Source organism: Myotis daubentonii, chromosome 3 (assembly GCF_963259705.1).
Source record: "Myotis daubentonii chromosome 3, mMyoDau2.1, whole genome shotgun sequence".
NCBI lineage: Eukaryota > Metazoa > Chordata > Mammalia > Chiroptera > Vespertilionidae > Myotis > Myotis daubentonii.
In genome coordinates, this window is record NC_081842.1 from 104,971,362 (window position 1) to 104,977,690 (window position 6,329).

Genomic DNA, 6,329 nt, shown 5'->3' on the forward strand with positions numbered 1-6,329 from the left:
AGGGGAGGTCATGAAGGAGCTAGATTCTTGCCCTTTGAGACCAGGGGTCTGGGTTTCTTGAGGTGCAATGGGAAGCCACTGGACTGGAGAATTTTAAGAAGGATCTTAAATAATCTGATTTAGATTTTTAAAACTAGCTCTAGCTGTTCAGTAAAGAAAAATGATGGTAGTGGACAAGTATGGCAACATTTAGGAAGCTATTGCATGAGTCCAAGTGGAAGATGAGTAAGGTGTGGCAAAGGATGGGTAGAGGTAGAGCTAAAGAGATGTGGGCAGATTTGGGCTAGTGTTTAAAGATACACTTGATAGGAATTGCTAAAGGATTGGATGGGGAGGCAGGGTGGGATGGTGATTACAGGACTAAGAAAAAGGGAAAAACCAAAGGTGCCCACTCCTAGGCTTTTACCCTGAGTATCTAGTTAAGTTCCATTTTAGAGATGAAAGAGACTGGAGAACCAGCCAGTTTAGGGGAGAAATCCAGAGAGACACAAGGTTGAAGGCAGCAACCAAATGATTGTTTTATGAGTCTGGAGTTCAGAGGAGAGGCCAACCTGGAGTGTCATTAGGGGGCCATCACCATATATGTGGTATTCAGGCTGTGGGAAACCATGAGAAGACCTGGGGGGATAATGAGGACAGAGAAGAGGGTGGGGACAGGACCATGTCCCAGGACTGTCAACATTTTAGAGGCCACATGAGGAACTAGAACCAGGGAATTAGACTTTTATGAGTGGCTGTCAAGGGGGATTGGAGGAATCCTAGAGGTTGTGGTGTCATGGGTCCTCAGGGAAAAGGTCAGGTTCAAGTAGAACAGGGCAATAGGCTGTTGACTGCTGCTAAGACTAAAGAAGTCACGGTGAGTTGACAGGAGCTACTCAGTGGAGGGGAGGGGACAGACCTAGAGCAGAGAAGGGCAGGGAGAGGACCTGATCCGGGAGTGAGGAGACATGGTGGGAGTCACAGATAACACTTTCAAGGAGTCATGCTGAGAAGGGGCAGAGAAACTAAGCAGTTGCTTTGGTGTAATAGTGGGGTCAGTGACAGGTTATTTTGTATTTATTTATTTTTTTAATTAAATCTTTATTGTTCAGATTATTACATTTGTTCCTCTTTCCCCCCCCCCATAACTCCCCTCCTCCCAGTTCCCGCCCCACCCTCCGCCCTCACTCCCCACCCACTGTCCTCATCCATAGGTGCACGATTTTTTGTCCAGTCTCTTCCCGCATCTCCCACACCCCTTTCCCCCCCAAGAATAGTCAGTCCATTCCCTTTCTATGTCCCTGATTCTATTATGATTACCAGATTATTTATTCACTTGATTCTTAGATTCACTTGTTGATAGATGTGTATTGGTTGTTCATAATTTGTATCTTTACCTTTTTCTTCTTCTTCCTCTTCTTAAAGGATACCTTTCAGCATTTCATATAATACTGGTTTGGTGGTGATGAACTCCTTTAGCTTTTCCTTATCTGTGAAGCTCTTTATCCGACCTTCAGTTCTGAATGATAGCTTTGCTGGATAAAGTAATCTTGGTTGTAGGTTCTTGGTATTCATCACTTTGAATATTTCTTGCCATTCCCTTCTGGCCTGCAAAGTTAGTGTTGAGAAATCAGCTGACAGTCGTATGGGTATTCCCTTGTAGGTAACCGAGTTTCTTTCTCTTGCTGCTTTTAAGGTTCTCTCTTTGTCTTTTGCTCTTGGCATTTTAATTATGATGTGTCTTGGTGTGGTCCTCTTTGGATTCCTTTTGTTTGGGGTTCTCTGCGCTTCCTGGACCTGTAAGTCTATTTCTTTCACCAGGTGGGGGAAGTTTTCTGTCATTATTTCTTCAAATAGGTTTTCAATATCTTGGTCTCTCTCATCTTCTGGCACCCCTATAATTCTGATGTTGGTGCACTTGAAGCTGTCCCAGAGGCTCCTTACACTATCTTCGTATTTTCGGATTCTTTTTTCATTTTGCTTTTCTGGTTGGGTGTTTTTTGCTTCTTCGCATTTCAAATCTTTGCCTTGATTCTTGCGCTCCTCTGGTCTGCTGTTGGGAGTCTGTATAGTATTTGTTATTTCAGTCCGTGTATGCTTAATTTCTAGTTGGTTCTTTATCATAACATCGAGGGTCTCATTAGTTTTCTTGAGAATCTCACTACATTTATCGGCGGCTTCTAGACAGTTCTTAAGAGACCTTAAAAGTGTGGTTCTGAACTCAGTATCCTCCATTGACAGTTTTGTCCTGTTTCTTTGTCTCTGCATTTTTTATGCTTTCTTGGTACACCCCCTAGTGGTCTTTGTGCGCAGTCTTGTTGTAGTTAAGCCTTGATTGTTGACAGCAATACTGGGGGTGATTTGACCTCCAGGCTAACTGGCTATGAGAGTCCGCTGTGTCTGCAGTGGGAGAGCTTCTGTGCTGGATCTCTAGGGCGGTGCTAATCTAGCCTTTGCCTGAGGCTATCCGGCAAATGGCTCTGTGCAGGGCTTGGGCGGGGCGAATCCCAGGGGATCTACAGGGCTGGCCGGAGCGAGCAGTTATGGCTGCTCTCAGTTCCGTCCCTAGGGGCTCTGCCTCACAGAGTCCCAGCAACCGCTGCAAACCTTGGAGAGAAAGCTGCCTTCGAGTTCCGACCGAAGCCAGACAGTCCCGCTTCTCCCGTTTGAGTCTGGGTCCCCAGAGACTCGCCCGGATCTGGAGCTCAGAGTCTGAAACTCCCTCCCGAATGAAAACAACAACCGCGCCCTCCGCCGCCAGCCCACTCTCGCGCACTCCGCACCTGAGTATCTCACTTCAGCACTGCGCCTCCTCTGAGTCTGGGTATGATATTCTCTTTCCTCCTAGTTGTAGAATTTCCACTCAGCCAGCCTTCCTGTGGTTCTGGATGATGTCTGTTCCATCTTTAGTTGTTTTTTGAAGTGGTTGTTCGAGGGCAGCAATCTCCAGTGTTAACCTATGCCGCCATCTTGGTTTCTCTCTTTAGGTTATTTTGTATTTAAAGTTGGAGCTATGAGCATGGTATTTTACAAATAGGAATGATCCAGAAGAAAGGGGAAATGGATGATGCTGGGAAAAGACGCAATGATGGCAGGGGGAAAAAAATCCTCATAAAGACAAGAGCAGAAAGAGAGGGGCGGGGGGGGGGTGCCGACCAGAGCTTTCAGGGCAGATTATGTACTTGTGCTGGCTGGTGTTTCTCAGTGGTTAGAGTGTCGGTCCTCAGACAGAAGGTCACTGGTTTGATTCCCAGTCAAGGGCACATACCTGGGTTGCAGGTTCGATCCCTGGCACCAGTGGGGGGAGGCAACCAGAAACCAATTTCTCACATCAATGTTTCTCTCTCTTTCTTTCTCTTCCTTCCTCCCTCCCTTCCTCCCTCCATCCCTTCCACTCTTTCTAAAAATCAATGGAAAAAATATCCTCAGGTAAGGATTAACAACAACAAAAAAGTCAAATTTTAAAAATAATATTAAGTAAATGTTAACACAGGTGGGGCAAAAGTAGGTTTACAGTTGTGAGTATGTGAAACAGTTTATTCTTATATTATTATTTATTAACTAGAGGCCCAGTGCATGAAATTCGTGCCTCAGTCCTGGAAGGTCGTCTGGAAGGTTGTCTGGAAGGTCAGCCATCCAGTTGATTTGCATATTATGCTTTTATTATTATAGATTACTGTATTATTTTCCATATAAACAACTGCAAACTTGCTTTTGCCCCACCCAGTACACAGAAGAGGCAAAATTTCTGATGGTGGCCTGCAAGGACGATGCGTTTGAAAGCTCTACTCAGCGATGAAGGACCCAGGCTCTGAAGACAGTCACCTGGACCAAATTCAGGCCTTCCTGATTGCCACTGGCTTTTCGAACTTACAGACTCAGTGTGCTCATCTGGACAACAGGAACCAACACCTTAGGGTTCTTGTCATGAGACAGTGAGAGCAGGGAGGCCAGGGTTAGGCACAAACTGGGCTGACCAAAGAGAGGGGCTGGGGAGGAGCCTGGTCCAGGCCTGGCCTCCTCCCTGACCCCAACCCCATGGTGCCTTTAACTTCCTCTCTCTGACAGGTTAACATAAATATTCACCACACTCAGCATTTTCTCCAGTAATCGCCCCAACACCTCGCCAGCACTGCTCCCATGACTCAGCATCATTTCCGTCTGCTGGAGGAGCTGGTTCCTGCAGGTGGCCTGCCCTGACAGACATGAAAAAACATCCCACTGCCAGTTGATTATATAAGTTCTGCTTTTATATATTTTTTTCACTTCCCTATGGGGCTCTAAGGGCACTTTTGGAGTAGGTAACATAAACTTTAATAGATACACACACAGTGAACATGGTTGTAAGAGTCCTCATCCCTCTGTGTTGGCTGTGTGGTGAATCAAACAGCTTCTAGTTTAAACAAAAAGATCCAATGCAGGGGGATTGGGGGAAGAGAAGAGGGAGGAAAGGGAATAAATGGTGAAGGACAGAGACTTGACTTGGGGTGGTGAACACACAACATAGTGTACAGATGATGTGTTATAGAATTGTACACCTGAAACCTATATGATTTTATTAACCAACTAGAGGCCCAGTGCATGGATTCATATACTGGTGGGATCCCTTGGCCTGGCCTGTGAGGATTGGACTGAAACTGGCTCTCCAACATCTCCCAAGGGGTCCCAGATTGTGAAAGGGTGACATACTCTGGAATCGGGCTCCCTCTTCTCTGGTTCCAGGTGCATCACCCGAGAACCGCAGTTGCCAAGTCACTGCATCTCGGCAGCTTCTGCATTGAGTGTCTGCCCCTTGGAGGTCAGTGTGTGTCATAGCTACCAACCGGACAGTCAGTCGAACAGTCGGATGGTCACTTAGACTTTTAGATGATAGATAGATAGATAGATAGATAGATAGATAGATAGATAGATAGATAGATATCACCCCCAATAAATTCAATAAAAATAAAATAAAATAAATTTGAGGGCGTCGGGGGAGGCTCAGTCATTCTCACGGGTTCCTCGGCTATTCCCCAACAGAGTCCTCAGTGCATATGACTGGGCCTGTGCCTGTGCTGGCACCCAGGATATGAAGTGGAGATGGCCTCTGTGTCTCCTGCGGAGTTCTGACAGCTTCTGTGGGAGGCCAGCTGTGGACATCACAGCACATTCCGGTAGCAGAGACCAGGGCCCAGAGGCCTGCCTTTGTGCCCTCTGGCTGCTGTCTGCTGTGTTGGGCTGTTTTGCTTACAGGGAATGGAGATCAGTGAAGTCCTCCAATGACTGGCATTTGTTGTAACAATCACAACAGCAGCAGCCACACTAGCAGACACCAGCTCTGGGAGGGCACTGGCTGCCCATCCTCCCCACCCTTCCACACCTGCTCTGGGCCTGGCTTGTGTTTTGTATCCACCTAACTGCCTTGCCTTTTAGCCTCCAGTTGGACTGGTCTTTGGGAGGCATGAACAAGAGATCAGAGCAAAGAGAGAGAGGGCTTGAAAGTATGTTTGCCCTCCACTCCTGCCCTCCACTCCTTCAGGCCTAGGCACAGTAAAGGCTTCCTGCAGTGATAGCCCCGGGGTGCTCCATATTCCCTGTCAGAGTCCCTGCAGCTTACCCACACCACTGTACATTCTCCTCAATCACCCAGTGGAGTGTCCTGCCCAGGCCCAGGCTGCTGCTGGTGTGTTTAATATATCCCAGGCTCTTCTCTGCATTTGTACCCATTAAGTCATTCTGTCATCACATCCACTCTATGAGGTAAACAGCAGTGTTAGACAGTTTACAAATGAGGAAACTGAGGCACAGAGCGGTCAATCACTAGCCCAAGTTCACACCCTTGTAAGTGGCAGGGCCAGCATTCAAACTTAGGCAGTGGAGCTCCTGACACTCGTCTGCATTGGAGCAGGTAAGAGGAGAGGGAAGTGTGTGTGCCTATTTCTGCTCCTGGGAGCACAGACCCAGCCATATCATTAGACTTCTGAAGTCTGGGATGCAGTTCAGAAACAGAAAGATCTTCCAGGTCCCTCTGAGGTTGTCTCATGGCTCTTGGATCTGTGGCATCACTGTGACTCAGCCACATCCTCTCTACCTGTCTTGTACCATCACATGCTTCTATCTACTCTTCTCTCATTCTCATTGCTTCTTCCCAGTGCCTTTACCTTGTACCCTACACCAGCTGCTGCTGATTCAATGCCTCCAAGAGAAGGTCTGCTTGACTGGGCCAACCACCAGTCATTCTTCCCCACTCTAGTCACTAGCATGCCCTTGATTCAGGAGCTACCTGGTTGCCACAAGGAGATGGCCATCAGTGGAAAGACATCAACAGCCCCAACGCAAGACTGTTTCATGGCAAAGAAAAGAAAAACATA